General features: G+C 40.2%; 1 pseudogene; it reads left to right on the top strand.

The window, feature by feature from the left end:
• Window positions 1-19,024, top strand: part of LOC105098790 (E3 ubiquitin-protein ligase TRIM21-like) — a 32,452-nt pseudogene extending 13,428 nt beyond the window's left edge.
• Window positions 19,025-19,565: the final 541 nt, after the last annotated feature.

Raw genomic sequence — 19,565 nt, 5'->3', positions numbered from 1 at the left:
ATTATATTCAATATCTTGTAGTAAATTACAGTGGAAAATACTCTGAAATAGAAAATGCATATACATATATTACATACACATATAAGTTAATTGCTATGCTGTACACCAAAAGGGTAACACATCTTAAATCAAATGTATTTCAATTAAAAAAAAGTCTATCCAAGTCCTTTGCTCATGTTTAACCACATATCACTGAAGGATGCCCTTTTTTTCTGCTGTAAACCTTGTTATTTCTCTCCTTCTTCTAACTTTGTGCTTAGTTTGTTCCTTAGTTTGCTTATTTCACACATGCCTCTAGCTTAATGTAGTCATTTATAACTGTCCACTTAACCTCTTAAACTGCTTCCCGTAAGTTCTGTCCTGTTGTATTTCTATTTTCATTTGTCTCAAGAATTGTTGTCTCCCTTTGGATTTCTTCATTGATCCATGTTGTTTTACCTCCACATATTAATGATTATCCATGTTTTCTCTTATAACTCATTTCCAGTTTCATAGCATTATGGTCAGAAAAGATGCTTGATGTGATTTCAATCATCTTAAATGAGTTAAGACTTGTTTTGTGGCCTAACAGAGGATCTCTCTCAGAGAACGGACCATGTCCCTTGAGAAGAGTGTCTTCTCCGCTGCTGGTTGGTGGAATGTTCGGTATATATCCCTTAGGTTCCTCTCTTCTAATATGTAGTTTAAATCCAATGACTCCTATTGATTTTTGATCTAATCTGCCTTTTGCTAAGAGCGTGAAGTCGACGTCCCCTAGTATTCCTGCATTGTTGTCCATTTCTCCCCTGAGGTCTGATGCTAGTTGCTTGATGCTTAAGTGGCCTATGTTGGGTTTTAAAATATTTACAGTTGTTATATTTTCTGTATAAAATAACCCCTTTATCGTTATACAGTGAGCTTCTTTGTCTCTTGAGACAGTTTTTGGCTCAAAGTCTGTTTTGTCTGATATAAGAATGGCTACCCCTCCTTTCTTTCAGTTTCCAATCGCGTGAACTGTCTTACTCCATCCCTGCTCTTTGGGTCTATGTGTGACTGTAAAAAATGCTTCTCATTTAATGTGCTCCTGTGGTACCCATGCACGCTGAGTGCCACTGGCTGTTGAGACTAGGTGACGAGGGGGCCGTCACTTGGGTGGCACCCAGAAAGGCTGGGGTGGCTCCTCCCAGGCAGAAGCTGGAAACTTGACTTATTTTTGTAACAAGACAAAGGACCAATATGAAAAATGTGCCCACGTATCCTTTCAGTTTCTTGATTACATTCTGTCGGCAGCTAGCTGCAGTGATTCAAAGTCAGATTCTCAGGCAGCGTCTGGTAAAGTGTGCAAACTCTTTCCAGGAGGAAGTTGGGTGTTGGGTTCTTTTGCCTACGTCCTCTGAACTGAGCCTGAAGGTATGGCCTGTGAGCACTAGAAAGCCCATTTGATCACTGTTTTCTGATCTGCTTGGTCTGGTGGGACTCGTGAATGCCAACTCCACCGGCTATTAGAGCCAAGTGATTTGGGGGCCTCTTCCTCTGGTGGCATCTCTAATAGCTGGGGTGCTAGCATGCAATTCAACCCCCTTGCTCCTCAGCGAGAAGCATGCAGTTGGGGGTCTCACTGTGACTGGAAGGCACTGTGCTGTGGTTTGGCTTCACGGTGAGCATAGGTCCCAGACTTTCCGCCCTTTTCCGTGTCAGTATTTTCGCAGTCCCTGATGTGTTCCAGTCACTCAACTAGTTTCCGGAGTTCTCTCAGAGGAAATTGATCTGTGTGTCAGTATGTTCCGTGTGTTCAGTGTGTCCGTGGGAAGGGGAGGCCTCCTGTGTTACCATCTTAGTACATCACCCAACAATTCTTTATAATATGCAGGATGATGATTATGAACTCTAAATGGGGTGGAGTATGTTCTTGCCTTGGTCTCCTGTCACTTACTCATGCACTCAGTATATATTATTTAACACCCATTATGGGACCACAATGCTGTTGAACAAGACAGACAGTGTTTCCAAGTTTATGAACCCTACATGCAAGTAGAGAATCAGATTATAAAAATAAATAGGAATATATATACAATAATAGTGATGAAATTTTTAACTGGTGTCAGGTGTACTTTATCCAGGTAACGCCATTTCTGTGGCGTAGCGTAGTGTCTCAGTTCTCAGAAGAAAATGAAGAGAATCCATTTCCAGTGTTGCTTATGTAAGAAGACTACGGGTGGCATCACTAGCAGAGTCTCCTTTTTTGTCCACGCAATTCTGAAGCTCTCTCCTTGCATTTTCTGGAAAATGTCAGAAGAACCATAAGCCAAGGAGCTATGAAAAGGACCTTCCTGTTACTGATTGGAGCTGGGGCTGTGGCCAATGTCATCCCCTTCTTCCGCAACATCTCTGCAGTCTTGCTTGGCCACAGGCAGAGGCCCACACGTGCAATTCTCACCCACATAGCCACAGCCAATCTCTTGGTTCTTCTTACCTCTGGGGTTTCCCACACAATGGAAGCTTTTGTTTTGAAGAAATCCCTTTCCAGTCTTGCATGCAAATCTGTATATTATATACACAGAATGGCTCGCAGCATCACCCTTTGCTCCACCTGTGTCCTGAGCACCTATCAGCTTGTCACTCTCATCCCCAGGACAGTGGAATGGATGATGCTCAGCAGAAGAGCCCCCAAGCTCACTGGGCCTTCCTGTTGCATCTGCTGTATGTTTAGTGCCTTAATGAATACCTATATTCCTGTGACAATCACTGACCTACAGACTAACAAAAATGATACTGACACCAAAGACAGGTGGTTCTGTTCATCTTCATATGTCAATACAAGCATTTTCATCTTGTGGTCATTTCCTGATGCCATGTTTATTGGCCTCATGATCTGGTCCAGTGCCTCTATGGTATTTTCTCGAGGAAACACCATCAGAGAATGCAGTATATTCATACCTCCACTGGCTACCACAGATGTCCCCCAGGAGCCAGAGCCACTTACATCATCCTGTTACTGGTGGTCACCTTTGTCATCTCCTACATGCCGAATTCTGTTTTTACTTTTTACATCATTGCCTTTGCAGATACTCATCTATGGTTGCTTCAGATCTCTAATATTTTGGTTTCAGGTTTCCCCACTTTTAGTCCCTTCCTCCTGATATGTATGGATCCTAGAACTCCTAGGTCCTACCCTTGAGGTGTTAGGAAGCATGGTTGATGTGATGAATGTGTAGAAGACAGCTTCACTAATAACCATAATTTCTCTTCTATAATGATTTACTTAGTACCATTTTAATTGAGCTATAATTAACATAAAACATTATATTAGTTTCAGTTATACAGCATGTATTATATTGCAACAGTCACCACAGCAAGTCTAGTTAGCATTTATCTCTATACATAGTTTAAAAGTTTTTCTGATGTGAACTTTGAAGACTGATTCTCTTAGTAACTTTCAAAAATGCAATGTGGTATTATTAACTATATTCACCATGTTGTACATGACATCCCCATGGCTTTTTTGTTTGTTTGTTTGCTTTTTATTTTTTAAATTGAAGTATAGTTGGTTTACAATGTTGTGTCAATTTCTGATGTACAGAATATTGTGTCAGTCATACATACACATACATATATTCCTTTTCACATTCTTTTTCATTATTGGTTACTACAAGATATTGAACAAGGTTTCCTCTGCTATACAGCAGAATCTTGTTTTTCATTTTATATACAGTAGTGTGTGTAAATCTTGAATTCCTAATTTATCACTTCCAACACCCTTTCCCCCTAGTAACCATAAGTTTGTTTTCTATGTCTCTAAGTTTGTTTCTGTTTTGTAAATAAGTTCATTTGTGTCATTTTTTTTTACATTCCACACATAAGTGATATTATATGGTATTTTTCTTTCTGGATTACTTCACTTAGTATGACAATCTCCAGATCCATTCATGTTGCTGCAAATGGCTTTATTTTATCCTTTTTATTGCTGAGTAGTATTCCACTGAATATATATATACTACAAGTTCCTTATCCTGTCATCTGTCAATGGACATTTAGGTTGTTTCCCGGTCTCGGCTATTGTGAATAGTGCTGCTATGAATATTGGGGTGCATACATCTTTTTCAATTAGAGCTTTCTCCAGATATATGCCCAGAAGTGGGATTGCTGGATCATATGATGAATCCATTTTTAGGTTTTTAAGTAATCTCTATACTGTATTCAGTAATGGCTGCACCAAACTACTTTCCTACCAACAGTTTCAGAGGGCTCCCTTTTCTCCACAGCCTCTCCAGCATTTATCATTTGTGGGATTTTGAATGATGGCCATTCTGACTGGTGTGAGGAGATAACTCATTGTAGTTTTGATTTGCATTTCTGTGATAATTAGCGATACTGAGCAATTTTTTCATGTTCCTATTGGCCATTTGAATGTCTTCATTGGAGAAATGCTTGTTTAGGTCTTCTGCCCATTTTTGGATTGGGTTATTCTTTTGATATTGAGTTATATGAGCTGTTTGTATATTCTAGAAATTAAATCCTTGTCAGTCACATCATTTGCAAATATTTATGAGCTCTCTATTCTGTTCCACTGAACAGTGTCTGTTTCTGTGCCAATACCATGCTGTTTTGATTACTGTAGCTCTGTAGTATTGTTTGAAGTCTTGGGGGAATTACTCCTCCAGCTTCATTCTTTTTCTTCAGTATTGCTTTAGTAATACCTTGGGGGTCCCATATAAATATTAGGATTATTTGTCCTACCTCTGTGAAAAATGTTTTCAGTAATTTGATAAGGATCACATTAAATCTGTAGATTGCTTTGGGTAGTATGGCCATTTTAACAATATTAATTCTTCTAATCCAAGAGCATGAGGTATCTTCCCCTTTCTTTAAGTCATCTTTGGTTTCCTTTTTCAATGTGTTTAGTTCTCCATCTATAAGTCTTCCACCTCCTTGGTCAGATTTATTCCTAAGTATTTTATTTTTTTGATGTTATTTCAAAAGGGATTTTTAAAATTTCTTTTTTTGGCATTTCATTGTTAGTGTAAAGAAATGCAACTGATTTCTGTGTGTTAATCTTGTATCCTGCTACCTTGCTGAATTCATTTGTCAGTTCTAGTAGTTTTTGTGTGGAGCCTTTAGGGTTTTCTATATATAGTATCATGTCATCCACATATAGTGATAATTTTACCTCTTCTCTTCCAATTTGGGTCCTTTTTTATTTCTTTTTCTTGTCTGATTGCTATGGCTAAGACTTTCAATACTATGTTTAAAAGAAGTGGTGAAAGGGGGACATCCTTGTCTTGTTCCAGATTTTAGTGGGAAGGCTCTCAACTTTTCACCATTGAATATTATGTTGGATGTGGGTTTGTGATAAATAGCTTTTATTATGTTGAGATATATTTCCTCTATACCAACTTGGGTAAGAATTTTTATTATAAATGGGTGTTGAATCTTACGAAATGCTTTTTCTGCATCTATTGAGATGACCATGTGATTTTTGTCCTTTCTTTTTTTTTTTTTTTAATAGACTTTATTCTTTTAGAGTAGTTTCAGGTTCAACACAGACTTGAGCACAAAATACAAAGAGTACAAAATACTCCCCTACCCTCAACAGCCCTCATCAATGTGGCATATTTGGTACAATTGATGAACCACATGGACACCTTATTATCAACCAAAGTCCATAGTTTACATGAGGGCTCACTCTTGATGTTGTACATTCTGTGGGTTTTGACAAATGCATAATGACATGTAGCCACCACTATAGTATCATCCAGAATAACTTCCTTGCCCTAAAAATCCCTTGTGCTCCATCTGTTCATTCCTCCCGCCCTCGTTCCCTCTCCCCAAACCCCTGGAAATCACTGTCTTTTTATTGTTTCTGTAGCTGTGCCTTTCCCAGAATGTCATTTGGTTGGAATCATACAGTTTGTAGCCTTTTCAGACTGGCTTCTTGCATTTAGTAATGTGTCTTTTAAGTTTCTTCTGTGTCTTTCACGGCTTGATAGCTCATTTTTTTTCTTTACTGCACATATATTTTTTAATTTACATATATGTACTGTTCGTTGTTTCTAAGAAAGTTTAGAGCTTTAGCTTTTTAAATTTACATAGTTATCAAAGGAATAAAGCCAACCACAAAATAAGAATTAATTCAAAAAGATACATACACCCTGCTATTAACAGCAACATTATTTATAATTGCCAAAATATGGAAGCACCCTAAGTGCACACGAATAGTTAAATAGATAATGAAGATGCAGCATACATATATATGTGGCAGAATATAACTCACCCATAAAAAAGAAGGACATTTTGCCTTTTGTGGCCTTTCATTCACTTTTTTTCACTTCAAAAACCAGAATTTTATAACTGGCAGAGACATTTCCATTACAGCAAAAACAACAAAATACCTAAAAATAAACTTAACCAAGGAGGTTACCTATACTCTGAAAACCAAAATGACACAAAGAAATGGAAAGATTTCTTGTGCTCTTGGATTGGAAGGATCAACATTATGAAACTGGCCACACTACCCAAAGCAATCCACAGATCCAATGCAACCCCCATCAAAACACTTGCCACGTTCCTCACAGAACTAGAACAAACAATTCCAAAATTTATAAGGAACCACAAAAGACCCCAGACAGCCAAAGCAGTCTTTTGTCAGTCTCTTTTTTTCTCTCTCTCTCTCTCTCTCTCTTTCTTCTTTTTTGTTCTCTTTTCTTATGGTTTGATGACTAGAGAAGTTCGTTTAATGTTTGTTGTGAAGCTGGCTTGGTGGTGATGAACACTTTCAGCTTTTTTATCTGAAGCTTTTGATTTCTCCGTCAAGACTGAATGAGAACCTTGCTGGATGGAGTGTTCTTCGTTGACGTTTCCCCCTTTCATCACTTTAAAAATATGTCGTGCCGCTCCCTTCTGGCCTGTAGAGTTTCTGCTGAAAAATCAGCTGATAACCTTATGGGAGTTCCCTCATATGCTATTTTGCTTTTCTCTTGCTAATTTTAATATTTTCTCCTTATCCTTAATTGTTGTCAGTTTGATGACTATGTGCCTTGGTGTGTTCCTCTTTGGGTTGATTCTGTGTGGTATGCTCTGCGCTTCCAGGACTTGGGTGACTGTTTCCTTTCCCAGGTTCGAAGTTTTCAGTGATTATCTCTCCAAAAATTTTCTCAGGTCCTTTCTCTCTTCTCTTTCTGGGACCCCTATCATGCAAATATTAGTAGGCTTCATGTTGTCCCAGAGTTATCTTAAACTATTCTCATTTCTTTTCATTCTTTTTTCTTTTTTGTGTTCTGAAGTGGTGATTTCCACTAATCTGTCTTCTAGCTCGATTCATTCTTCTGCCTCATTTAGTCTATTCTTGGTTCCTTCTAGTGTGTTGTTCATTTTGGTGATTTTATTCTTCAACTCTGTTTGGGTATTCTTTATATTTTCCAACTCTTTGCTAACGACTTCACTCTGTGCATCTATACTCCTCTTGAGTTCTCTGAACATCTTGGCCATCATTACTTTAAACTCTTTCTCAGATAAATTGCCTATCTCCTCATCACTTATTTCTTCTTCTCGGATTTTATCTTGTGCCTTGACCTGGGAGATACTCCTTTGCCGCCTCATATCGTCTATCTTTCTATGTGTGTGTGGATTCCTGCCACAGGCTTTGGGATTATTGTTTTCTGATTTCTGGAATCTGCCCCTGGTAGATGAGGCTGGACTAGAGACTTATGTAGGGTTCCTGGCAGGAGGAGCCAGGGCCTGCCCACTGCTGGGCGGAGCTCGGTCCTGGACCTCTGGTGGGTAGGGCTGTGTCTAGAGGTCTTTGTGGCTCAGGAAGCCTGCTGATGGGTGGGGCTGTGCTCCCACCCTGTGTGTTGTTTGGCCTGAGGCTTCCCTACAGGGTGTTGGGTGGGGCTTGATCTCAGTGCTAATGATCCAATCAAGGTGTCAGCCTCCAGGAAAGCTCCTGTAGATGAACACTCCCAGAATGCCCACCACCAGCTTTTGTATCCCCTGGGTGAGCCGCAGCCGTCCCCCACGTCCCCAGGAGACCCTCCAAATCCAGCACGCAGGCCTGGCCCAGGTTCCTGTGAAATCACTGCCTCTGCCCTTGGACCTGGTGACCACGAGTTTCCATGTACATTGCCCAAGTGAATGGAATCACCGTTTCCCCCAGTCCCGTGAGGCTTCCAGCACCACGTCCCACTGGCCTTCAAAACCAGATGTCCTGGGGTCTCTTTCTCTTCCCAATGCTGGAACCTGAGCTGGGGAGCCTGACGTGGGGCTCAGAGCTCCCACTCCTGTGGGAGGGCCTCTGCGACTTAACTATTCTTCAGTCTGTGGGTCACCCACCTGGGGGTATGGGGCCCAATTATATCACAAGTGTGCCCCTCTGACTATCCTGTTGTGGTTCCCTCTTATGTTACCAGTTGCAGAAGATCTTTTTTGCTAGGTTCCAGTCATTTTTTTGATGGTTGTTTATCATTCAGTTGTGGTTTCATTGTAGTTGCCAGGAGAGGCAAGCCTCTGGTTCTACCACTCCACCGTCTTGACTGGAAAATCTGTCCTTTCTTTTTTTTATTTTAGTTTTACTTTTTTGTTTGTTTGTTTGAGGGGAAACAGCTAGGTTTATTTGCTTATTTTTTAAAAAGAGTTACCAGGGATTGAACCCAGGACCTCATGCCTGCTAAGCACGCACTCTGCTACTAAGCTATACCCTCCCCCTTGTCCTTCCTTTCGTCAGTGCGGTGTGTCATGCTGGTTGGTCTATGTTGATCCATCCTTATGTCCCTGGGATGAACCTAACTTGATCATAGTGTATGATCTTTTTTATACACTGTTGTTGGATTCTATCTGCTAAAATTTTGTTGAGGATATTTGCATCTATATTCATCAGAGATATTGGCATTTAATTTTCTTTTTTGGTAGTGTCTTTGTCTGATTTTGGTATCAGGGTGATGGTGGCTTCATAAAGTGAATTTGGAGTGTTCCCTCCTCTTCAGTCTTTTGGAAGAGTTTGAGAAAGATTGGTATAAGTTCTTCTTTGTATATTTGGTAAAGTGCCCAGTGAAGCCATTTGGTCCTGGACTTTGGTTTGCAGAGAGATTTTTTTTATTGCTGATTGTGTTTCACTTCTAGTGATTGGTCTGTTCAGATTATCTACCTCTTCTTGATTCAGTTTTTGTGGACTGCACATTTCTAGAAAGATCTATTTCTTCTAGGTTGTCCAGTTTGTTGCCATATAGTTGTTCATATCACTCTTATGTTTTTGTTTGGGGATTTTTTTTTTTTTTTGGTATTTCTATGGTATTGGTGTAATTTCTCCACTTTCCTTTCTTATTTTGTTTATCTGTGTGCTCTCTTTTCTTCTTGGTGAGCCTGGCTAGCAGTTTGTAGATGGTATTTACTCTTTGAAAAACTCAGCTTTTTGTTTGATTTTTTCTTTTTTTTTTTTTTTAATCTCTATTTTATTGATTTCCTCCCTGACCATTATTATTTCTTTCCTTCTACTGAGTTTGAGTTTGGTTTGGTTTTTTTTTTTTTTCCTCTAATTCTTTGAGATGGTTGGTTAGGTTGTTTATTTGAGATTGTTCTTATTTTTTGAGGAAGGCCTGTATCACTGTGAACTTCCCTCTTAGGACTGCTTTTACAGCATCCCATAGATTTTGTGTGGTTGTGTTTTCATTTTCATTAGTCTCAAGGTATTTTTTAAATTTCTTCTTTGAGTTCACTGTTGACCCATTGATTTTAGTAGCATATTGTTTTAGTCTCATTGCAGTCTTTTTGTTTTTTTTCTTGTTTTCCTTTTTGTGGTTGATTTCTAGTTTCATGCAACTGTGGTCAGAGAAGATGCTTTAAATAACTTCTATCCTCTTAAATTTGTTGGAGCTTGTTTTGTGTATGAGTATGTGGTCTATCCTAGAGGATGTTCCGTGTGCACTTTAAAAAATGTACATTCTGGGTTTATTTTTTATTGTAATGTCCTGAAAATGTCAATTAAGTCTAACTGTTCTATTGTGTCATTTAGTAGCCCCATTGCCTTATTGATTTTCTGTCTGGAAGAACTGCCCAATGTCAGTGGGGAGTCAAAGTCTCCTGCTATTATTGTGTCCCATGAATTTCTCCCTTTATGCCTGTTAGTGTTAGTTTTGTATATTTAGGTGCTCTTATGTTGTGTGTATAGATGTTAATGAGCATAATATCCTCTTCTTGTGTTGCTCCTTTGATCATTATATAGTGTCCTTCTTTATCTTTCTTTACAGCCTTTGTTTAAAGTCTATTTTGTCTGATATGTATTGCTACCCTCCCTTTCTTGTCATTTCCATTTGCATGGAATATCTTTTCACCTCCTCTCACCTTTCACCTATGTGCGTCCGTCACCCAAAAGTGGATCTTTCATGGGCAGCATGTTGTAGGCTCTTGTTTCATTATCCAGTCTGCCACTGTATGTCTTTTGATTGGATGATTGGAGCATTTAGTCACTGACACTGACAGTAATTATGGACAGGTGTGTGTTTATTGCCGTTTTAAGCCTTGTTTTCCAGTTGTTTTTGTATTTCTCCTTTGTTCTTTTCTTTTTGTCTTTTTCCTTCTGTGGTTTGATAATTTTCTTTTGTTTTAACTTGATTTCTTTTGGGGTTGTGTAACTCTATTGTATGCTTTTGATTTGTGGTTACCCTGTTTTTCAAGTATGCGAACCCATTGCCAGATGTGTTTGCTGGTAATCGTATACGCTCCAACACATCCTAAAAAGAGTGAAAACAATCAATGTTCTCTTGCTCCACTCCCCCACGTTGTACGATTCTGATGTCCTCTTTTACATCCTCACGTTTATTCTTTTGCTCTTCATTGTACTTATCTCATTTCCAATTGTGATTTTGTCTTTTCTGTAGGTTCCTGCTTCTTTTCTATTTGGAGAAGACTTTTCAATATTTCCCTCAGGATGGGTTACTACTACTGTATTCTTTAAGTTTTTGCTTGTCTGAGCAATTCTCTATTCCTCCTTCTATTCTAAAAGACAGTATTCCTGGGTAGAATATCCTAAGTTGTAGGTTTTTCTGTTTCAGAATTTTGAATGTATCTTGCCACTCCCTTCTGGCCAGGAACGTTTCTGGGATGTGTTGGGCCCCTCCTTCTGCAGGTGCCAGCAGTGGAGATTTCTATGGTTGACCCAGGCTGTTCGGCACAGATTCCCAGCCTTAGCCCACACCGCACTCGAGGCCCCTGAGGCTGCCTCTGCAGTCAACCCCAGTCCACTCCCCAAGTCCATCCTCTGAAGCCGAGCTCCAGCACCCAGTCCCACCCCACAGCCACTGTCTCTCATCTCGCTAGAGATTGCATGGTCCCTCTGTGCCAGCTTTTCTATGCTCTGCCTTCCAAGCGGCTGCTGCTTCATCCTCCAAGCCTCTGGTGCTCCCTTTCTGTCCCAGCTGACCTCCCACTGGAGAGGGGACATCCCAGGGTGAAGTCACGTCTCCTACTTTGCTGCTCCCTCCCCAGGGGACAGGTCTCTCCCTTATTCCTTTTCCCTTTTTTCTTCTCCTACCTGGGTTGTTGAAGATTTCCCTTGTGTTTCCAATTGTATGAGCTATTTTGTCATATTTCTGTAGGAATTCTATGAGAATTGTTCCACATGTAGGTGTATTTTAGCTTATTCATGGGAGAGCGTGGCTTCTGTGTCCATCTACTCCACCATCTTGAAGCTCCTCCTCCCCGTGGCTTATTTATAAGTGGAAGTTTGTACTTTTTGACATTTATACTTTGTATCGAATTTTTACATAAAAATCCAATAAATTTAGAAGGTCAATTTAATAGTGTTTCTGTATTGGGTGCTTTGAAAGTCAACCTATGAAATTATCAGCTCAAAAAGGATAAATACCATTATTGAAGAAGGTACTTCTCCCCTTGACCAGCGCAGCTGTCTGAAAGAAACCTCCTTTCTTCAGGGATGTCTGAAGTGCTTCCCCAAGTTTCATCTCCATGTGGGTGTGGCTAATGCCTGACATGCATTAGCTCACGAGCCAGTATTGGTCCAGATAAACATTACTCCAAGGTGGGTGGATATTTTAGTTTATAGGTGAAGATAAGAACCTTAGGAATGGAGGTCTTTTCCATATGACTATGTGTCTTTACTTCACTCACATTACTCCAGCATTCTAGAGTGCTACACAGAAGTGCATTTCAATAGATGGTTTCACCTTTAAACCTGGATTTTCTTTACATAGTTTAGTAAATCTGATGGATGGATGAGTGAAGTAATACAAAGGAAGGAGTAAAGGCTGCCCTCTTAGCGCTTACCCTTCAAAGGTTTAGTGCTCATCATTGAAAAACAGAAACTTGGGTCTTAATTTTCTGTTTGACCTGTCTGCTTTTCTGTCTTTGTTTTTCCTTTTGCCTTCTTTTAGGAAGCCTGGTGTTTTTATTATTCCATTCTAAAAAATTTATAGGATTAAGATATAACTGTATTCATTGATATTTGTAGACATTCTATCATGGATTCCCAAGGTATTATAGTTTATATCATCAAAGGGTATACAAATAACAATTGTTGGTAAAAAAGTAAAGAAAAGGGAACCTCTTGTAAACTGTTGGCAGGGATGTAAATTGGCGCAGCCACTAAGGATTAAAACAGTATGGAGTTTCCTCAAAAAACTAAAAATAGACCTACCATATGATCCAGAAATTCCACTCCCGGATATATATTGGAGGAAAAAAAAAAACACTAATCCAAAAAGATACATGGACCCCAATGTTTATAGCAGCATTGTTTATAATAGGCAACACATGGAAGCAATCCAAGGGGTCATTAACAGATAATTGGGTTAAGATATGTGACAGAGAGATGGATATGTATAGATATATCCATGCTTAATGAAAAGTTTTTGGAAAACTTAAAGTAATAATAATTAAAATTAATATATATCGATTAAATGTGGGCATTAGCTGAATTCTGGCACACAAAAATTTCATGTTCGCTGAGTAACAGTTGATTTCTCCTATGAGTATAGAGCAGAACCACTCTGGGAATTTTAAGAATATAAAATATTTAGTTCATGTCCTAGTGCTGTTCGAAATGTCCATCACTAGTACAGTATTGAGCATTTGCAATGTGGCTAGTGCACAGGTGGAAATAATGATTTGGATATAGAAAATTAAATATAAAATATATTACTAAAATCAATTATACTTCTTATTATTTTATGAAATGGGTCTGCAAGAAATATTAAAACGATACACGTGGCTCAAATTGTGTTTTGGGGGGCAGGACTGGTCAAGGACATGTCCGATTAAAGTTGAATAGACATAAGTATGTGAGGATCTTCGTTAAATGCAGATCCTGATGCTATAACACTGCGCTTTTCTGAGACTCTGAATTTTCCAAATGACCAACCATTAAGGAAGCAATGACTGATTCAAATTACAACTTAACAGGTTTATTTGTGACACAGTTTAGGGAGACATAAAGGGAAGGTGGATAAGCACATCTCAGCTATAAACACAGGTCAGGGTATGAAACCAGAGCGACCAGACCCCTGAGCACAGGCTCACTGGAATGCGCATGTTCTTGCTCCCCCTCCCTCTAGCCCCTGTGTCTGTTGCAATGGGTCGCATCGTCCACGGTGGCTGTGCTGGCTGTGCTTTTGTAGTATTCCAGACAGCAGTGTCCATTCTGAAAAATACAAATTGTTTTCTTCTGATTCCACGCAAACTTGTATTTGAGATGGTGTAGCCTGTCCCAGACACTTTTTTCCTTGACAGCTCCTCTTCCATTGTGGGAAAGTTGAACATCTTCCAATTAACCAAGCCCTAAGGGAGCCCAGTCAAGTAACTGACCTTTGGTCCAGAGGATTTTTTTCTGAGGCTCTTGTGGCTCAGTCTATATGGTCACATGGGGACAGGCACTTCTGCGCACCCATCCTCATCATACTGTTATTTGGAGAAGCTGCCAATACACACAGTTGTTCTTCTCCAATTTACCTGCCCCTCTGAGCACCAGGTCCTACGTCTCAGTTGCGGCAAGATCCCAACACAGCTCTACTCATGTCCTTGGGAAACCCTTCCTCTATCTTGACTGCCAGAGCTAACTCATCTCATCTCAGCATTCCTAGCATTATGTCTTTGTATTTTTTACAACTCCAGAGAATGAAAAGGCCTTGGAATTCAATTACCTATTCAACAACGGGAAATAAGGAACTCATTTCCAAAAATGAAAAAAGAAGACAAGAAAAACTTCATTATTTCAACACTATTCTGCAATAAGTAAAATATTTTCAGTCATTCAAAATATGTATTTAATGTCTATATTTTGACAGAATCTGTGTAAATCTGTATAATCTTGAGAACAACCAACACTCATGGACTTTTTTTTCCATATATATTACTTGAGAGAAAAAAATCTTTAATCAAGTATCAAATAACTTAATGTAAAGAGAACACCCACTATGCATATGAAGTATTCATTCTAATTATAATCATTCATCTGTATATAAAATTTCACCTTTTCAGGGGACAGAGAAGTTTCCCCAGGAAAAATTCTGATTAAGGGGAGAGGTGGAATCAGGGAAGCAGAAGTGAATGGGGTATTTGTGCCTTTGCAGTAGAAGTGGAGAGTGTGTCTGTAGTGTGGGTTTGTTGATTGACTTATTTCTTCTCACAGTGGGTATGAGCTCAGATGCTGACACAGCCAACAACCACCTCATCATTTCTGATGACCTGACCATGTGGGTATTTCAAACAGAAAAAGAAGGAGCTTGCTCAGTAACTCAGTCATTCTATCTGTGTCCTGCACTCCGTCCCCATCACCTCCGGCTGTCATTACTTGGAAGGCAGACACAGGGACAAGCTAAGAAAGATGTAGGTGTTTGCAAAGAATCTGTTCATTCACAACAGACAATTCTACCATATTCAGAACGCGGCTTCTGGACCGTGAGTGAGAGAAATAGAAAAAAGGCCAGCACTACGCCTTTTACTAATCTCTCAGTTAGCACCCCCCTCACCATTAAACCACGCAGTGGTTTTCCTGGATGTGAACACTGCAATTATTTTCTCTTGTGGCATTAGTGATGGATCCCATATTTTTACATTCAGTAAAATTTCTGCTGCACAGCCACTATGTCCAATTTTTGTGCCTGCAAATCTGATTAAGGACAATTCCTGAGGATCTGTCCTGCAGTGAATAGAGGCATCGCCAGTCCTCCAGTGAGACCTGGGCAAGGCAAGTAGACCTCTGACCACAGGAATTTTTATAGAAAATCCCTGAGCGCTCATAGCTGCAGCTAAAAATTTTCTGCTTGTGCACGTATGGTACCATAGTACAGCAGATTAGCATAAAACCTTTCATGAATCATGAACACAGATTAACTATAATAATTAGGGACAGTTACATTTCCAGTATTAACTACTGGCATGGTTGTTTACTTTGGACTTGTTTATTTTTCTCTTCTAATTGATATGTTCTGAACTTTCAGACCAATTTCCAAATTTTTTTTCTGTAAGATTAACTTAGTGTGTAAGGGAGGTTATCAGCTAAATAAAAAATTTGGATGTGACCCAACAGATTTTCTAAATGTTGAGGAAACAAGACATATATAAACAGTAAAAAAAAAAAAAAAAAGTGTGTATGTGTTCAGTTTTACTCAACAACTGGAAAACCCACTTTCAAGTGCATGTTACACATTCATTAGAAAGGAAAATGTGGGACATATTGTGTGTTTACAAGATACAATAGTTACAGCACTGTTTACAGTAGCCAAGACATGGAAGCAACCCAAGTGCCCATCAACAGATGATTTGGATAAAGATGGGGGGTGTATGTGTGTATGTATGTGAATATATCTATCTATCTACATATATGTGTGTGGAGAGAGAGAGAGGAATACTACTCAGCCATAAAAAAGAATAAAATTCTGCTATTTGTAGCAACATGTATAGAAATAGAGTGTTATCCTCAGTGAAATAAATCAAAGAAAGACAAGTACTGTGTGGTATTACATAAATGTGGAATCTAAAAAGAATATAAAAGAATGTATATGCAAAATAAAGACTCACAGACATAGAAAACAAACTTGTGGTTACCAAGAGGGAGAGGGAAGCAGAGAAGGGGAAATTAGGCATTTAGGATTAAGAGATACAAACCACAATGTATAAAAAAGATAAGCAACAAGGATATATTTTACAGCATAGGGAGACAGCCATTATCTTGTAATAACTTTTCAGTGTAATCTGAAAAAGTACTGAATCACTATGCTGTATACCTGAAACTAATATTTTAAATCAATTGTACTTCAAAAAAAATCAACATTATATCTATCCTTTGATAGATCTTACACATGCATACTAGATATGAAGGCAAAGACCTATGTGTTCTTTGTCTTCATGTGCCTTACATGTTGAAGAAAAGAAAAAGCTTAGATTTACAAATGTCAGTCACTATATATAAAAATAGATTCTTTTTTAAGTTTGTGCTGTATAGCACAGGAAACTATGTTCAATATCTTGTAATAACCTTTAATGGAAAAAATATGAAAACAAATATATGTATGCATATGCATGACTGGGACACTGTGCTGTACACCAGAGATTGACACATTATTGACTGTACTTCAATAAAAAATAAAAAGCAATTTACCAAAAAAAAAAAAAAAAAGGAAAGAAAAAGCTTTAATCAGATAACCACAGGATTTACTGTAAATGGAATTCCTACTATAAATAAGAGGCATGTGTTACTAGAAAACATATAAAGCATGATGTAACCCAACCAGGAAGTCCATGGTTGTGTTACAGCAAAGTGTGTTACAGCTCAGTATTACAGCACCCTGGATCCTGGCAAGAGACGAAGCAGCACTTGAAGGGTTGGAGAACTCAAGTTTATTATGCCAGCCAGCCCAGAGGAATTAACACTCCAAGCTCTGGACCCTGTCTGTGGGTTTACACAGACTTATAGGCTACCAGTCTAGACTGCAACATTTTGCAACATCATATGCAAATCAAATATTAGAAATGGGCCAATCAGGAGTTGATAGAAATGGACCAATCAGGAGTGACAGAAATGGACCAATCAGTAGTGAGCTTTGGGAACCACTAGAATCTTAGGGGTAAGTTCCCTTCTAGAAGCAAGCCATTTTATAGAAGCAAAAAGTGAGATAATGCCACTGGGCCAGGGAACCAGATGGCATCAGTGGAAAAGTAGTGGCCCTGCCTGGGGATCCTGCTAGTCTTTTCATGGGGCTTCCCACCTCAGTAGTATCCAGGAAATGTTTAGGTTTTGGAAATTAGAACAGAATTAAATAAGCTACATTGAAGAGCTCTTCGGGCCTTTGCAGTAGAAGTGATGAGTGAGGCAATAGTCTATTCTGGGGCTGAACTACTGAGTCTTTGACACAGCCCATGAATTTCTCATTTCTGGTGACTCAAGAAGACTTTGATACCAGCCTACCAAAGAGAAGCAAAAAGCGCCTGCCAGGAGATGCAGCACACAGTTTACACCCTGGGGTTCACTTGGCTCACTGCTGGCAGCTATTATCGGTGGGTGGACCTTGGAGAGAGAAAAGAATGTCATCAGGGTGTTCACAAAGAATCTCTTACACAAGGAGTGACACGCCTAGCATCTTCAGAGCTTGGATTCTGGACACTAAGCTTGAGACTAGGAATACGCATCAGCCAGCTCTGCCCCTCGGGCTGACAGCCGGGTGAATTCCCAGCTGCGTCACACGGAGGTTTTCTGGGGTATGGATTTTGAAAATACGTTTCTTTGTGCTGTTAGCAATGGATGTTCTGTCTTTACATGTGCCACGGTTCCTTCTCTTGAGCCACTTTGCCCTTTCAAGTCCAAAGATTGCAAATCAAGGACCCCTAAGCACAGACGTCTGTTACCTTAGCTTTGGGGGCAGCTAAGGGTTTGACGCAGAGTTCCTTTAATGCCTGGAGCCAAATTTCAAAATTCTCTCCTACTCTTTGCTGATCAGATCTCTCCTGGGGAGCTCTCTCAAGGCTCAGTCGGGATGTTTATAAATCTGCTTAGGCTCCCCTGCCTTGTCACAGATATGCATGGTCAGTCAGAAGTGAAAGCAGAGGGTCCTCTCGTGTTACAGCTCAGTTGTGACAGCAACCTGGATGGGGCGAGAGACCAAGCAGCACTCAGAGTGTTGGAGAACTCACGTTTATTACACCAGCAGGCCCAGAAGAGTTAGCACTCCAAGTTCTGGACCCCATCTGTAGGTTTACACAGGCCTTTATAGGCTGCCAGTTTTACACTTTGCAACATCATATGCAACTAAAGTATAACAGAAGTTGACCAACCAGGAACAAGCTTTGTAGAAATAGACCAATCAGGAGTGAGAGAAATAACCAATCAGGAGTGAGAGTAATAACCAATCAGGAGGGAAGGAAATAACCAATCAGAAGTGAGCTCAGGGAACCAATAGAATTTTAGGGGTAAGTAAGCCGTCTCAGAGGCCAAAAGTGGGCCAGGGAACCGGATGGTTCCCGCTCGAGAGCAGTGGCCCTGCCTGGGGGTCCTGCCTGTCTTTTTAGGGGGCTTCCCGCCTCACTCTCAGGTCTGTGGGGGTCACACATCAGTACCGGGGACGGGCGCTGACCGGCTCAGTCCCTGGCACCTGGAAGCTTTTCCAAGCCCTCATTTCCCCGCGCGCCGCCTTTCCCAGCCGCCTTCTTACCAGAATTTTCAGTCTACCTGAGGTTCGCCTTGTTACTTCAATTAGTGTATTTGTCTTTAAATGCTCTCAACAACAACCCCACCCCGCAGGAAGCTGCTTCAGGGGAGGAAGGTGAAACGCAGGCAGCCCTGAGCCGGTCCTCCTGGAGGCACTAAGCAGGTGAAGACACTGAGCCGCAATTCTTTAAGAACGGCGTTCGGTTGCTCCCCGCGGGTGACGGGTAGGCGTTCTGCCTTCACAGCAGCTGCCACGAGGGCCATGGAGGTTGGTGGGGGTAAGTTAAAATGCCACAGCTCCCTGTCACCAAAACTAAGCAGTTTCTTTCTTTAGTGAGTGTTCCCCTGGCTGTTAACGTGTTTCTGTAGATCCTAGAGTTAAACCAGTACGACTTCTGATGCACTTGCTGGTTTAATTGTTGCTTCAGTAGAGAGAATTGTTCCCGTTCCCTACTCTGCAACTTTCAGTGACATCGCTCCTCTCATCAGTGTTACAGAATTCTCAAGGCCCTCTCTGTTCTCCGCGTGGCTTTGCCCTAAGTCACGTCTACAGGTTCAGGAATGTTTCATCCCAGGGCGAATAATCCAGGACGAGAGGTGGGGGAAAGCTGGCTGCCCAGTAAGAGGCTGGGCTGAATGGTACACAGGAGGCAAGCCGTAACCTTGCCGAGGAGCCATGTGGACTTCAGGGATAATCGGTATTTTGATGTGGGAATGGTGGCTTCAAGATGAGGTATTTCCCAGATGAGGAAGACCTCGGGCCAAAATAGCAAGAATTTAAAGGCATAGCTATAAAGAACGTTGCTGTTAATAGCGGGGTGTTTTATCTTTTTAAATTAATTCTTATTTTGTGGTTGGCTTTATTCCTTGGATAACTATGTAAGTTTAAAAAGCTAAAGCTCCAAACGTTCTTAGAAACAATGAAAGGATTTAGTAAATT

The sequence above is a fragment of the Camelus dromedarius genome, chromosome 9 (assembly GCF_036321535.1).
Source record: "Camelus dromedarius isolate mCamDro1 chromosome 9, mCamDro1.pat, whole genome shotgun sequence".
In the NCBI taxonomy this organism is placed as follows: Eukaryota; Metazoa; Chordata; class Mammalia; order Artiodactyla; family Camelidae; genus Camelus; species Camelus dromedarius.
The sequence above is the reverse complement of the archived record's forward strand: the minus strand, read 5'-3'. Positions and strand labels throughout refer to the sequence as shown.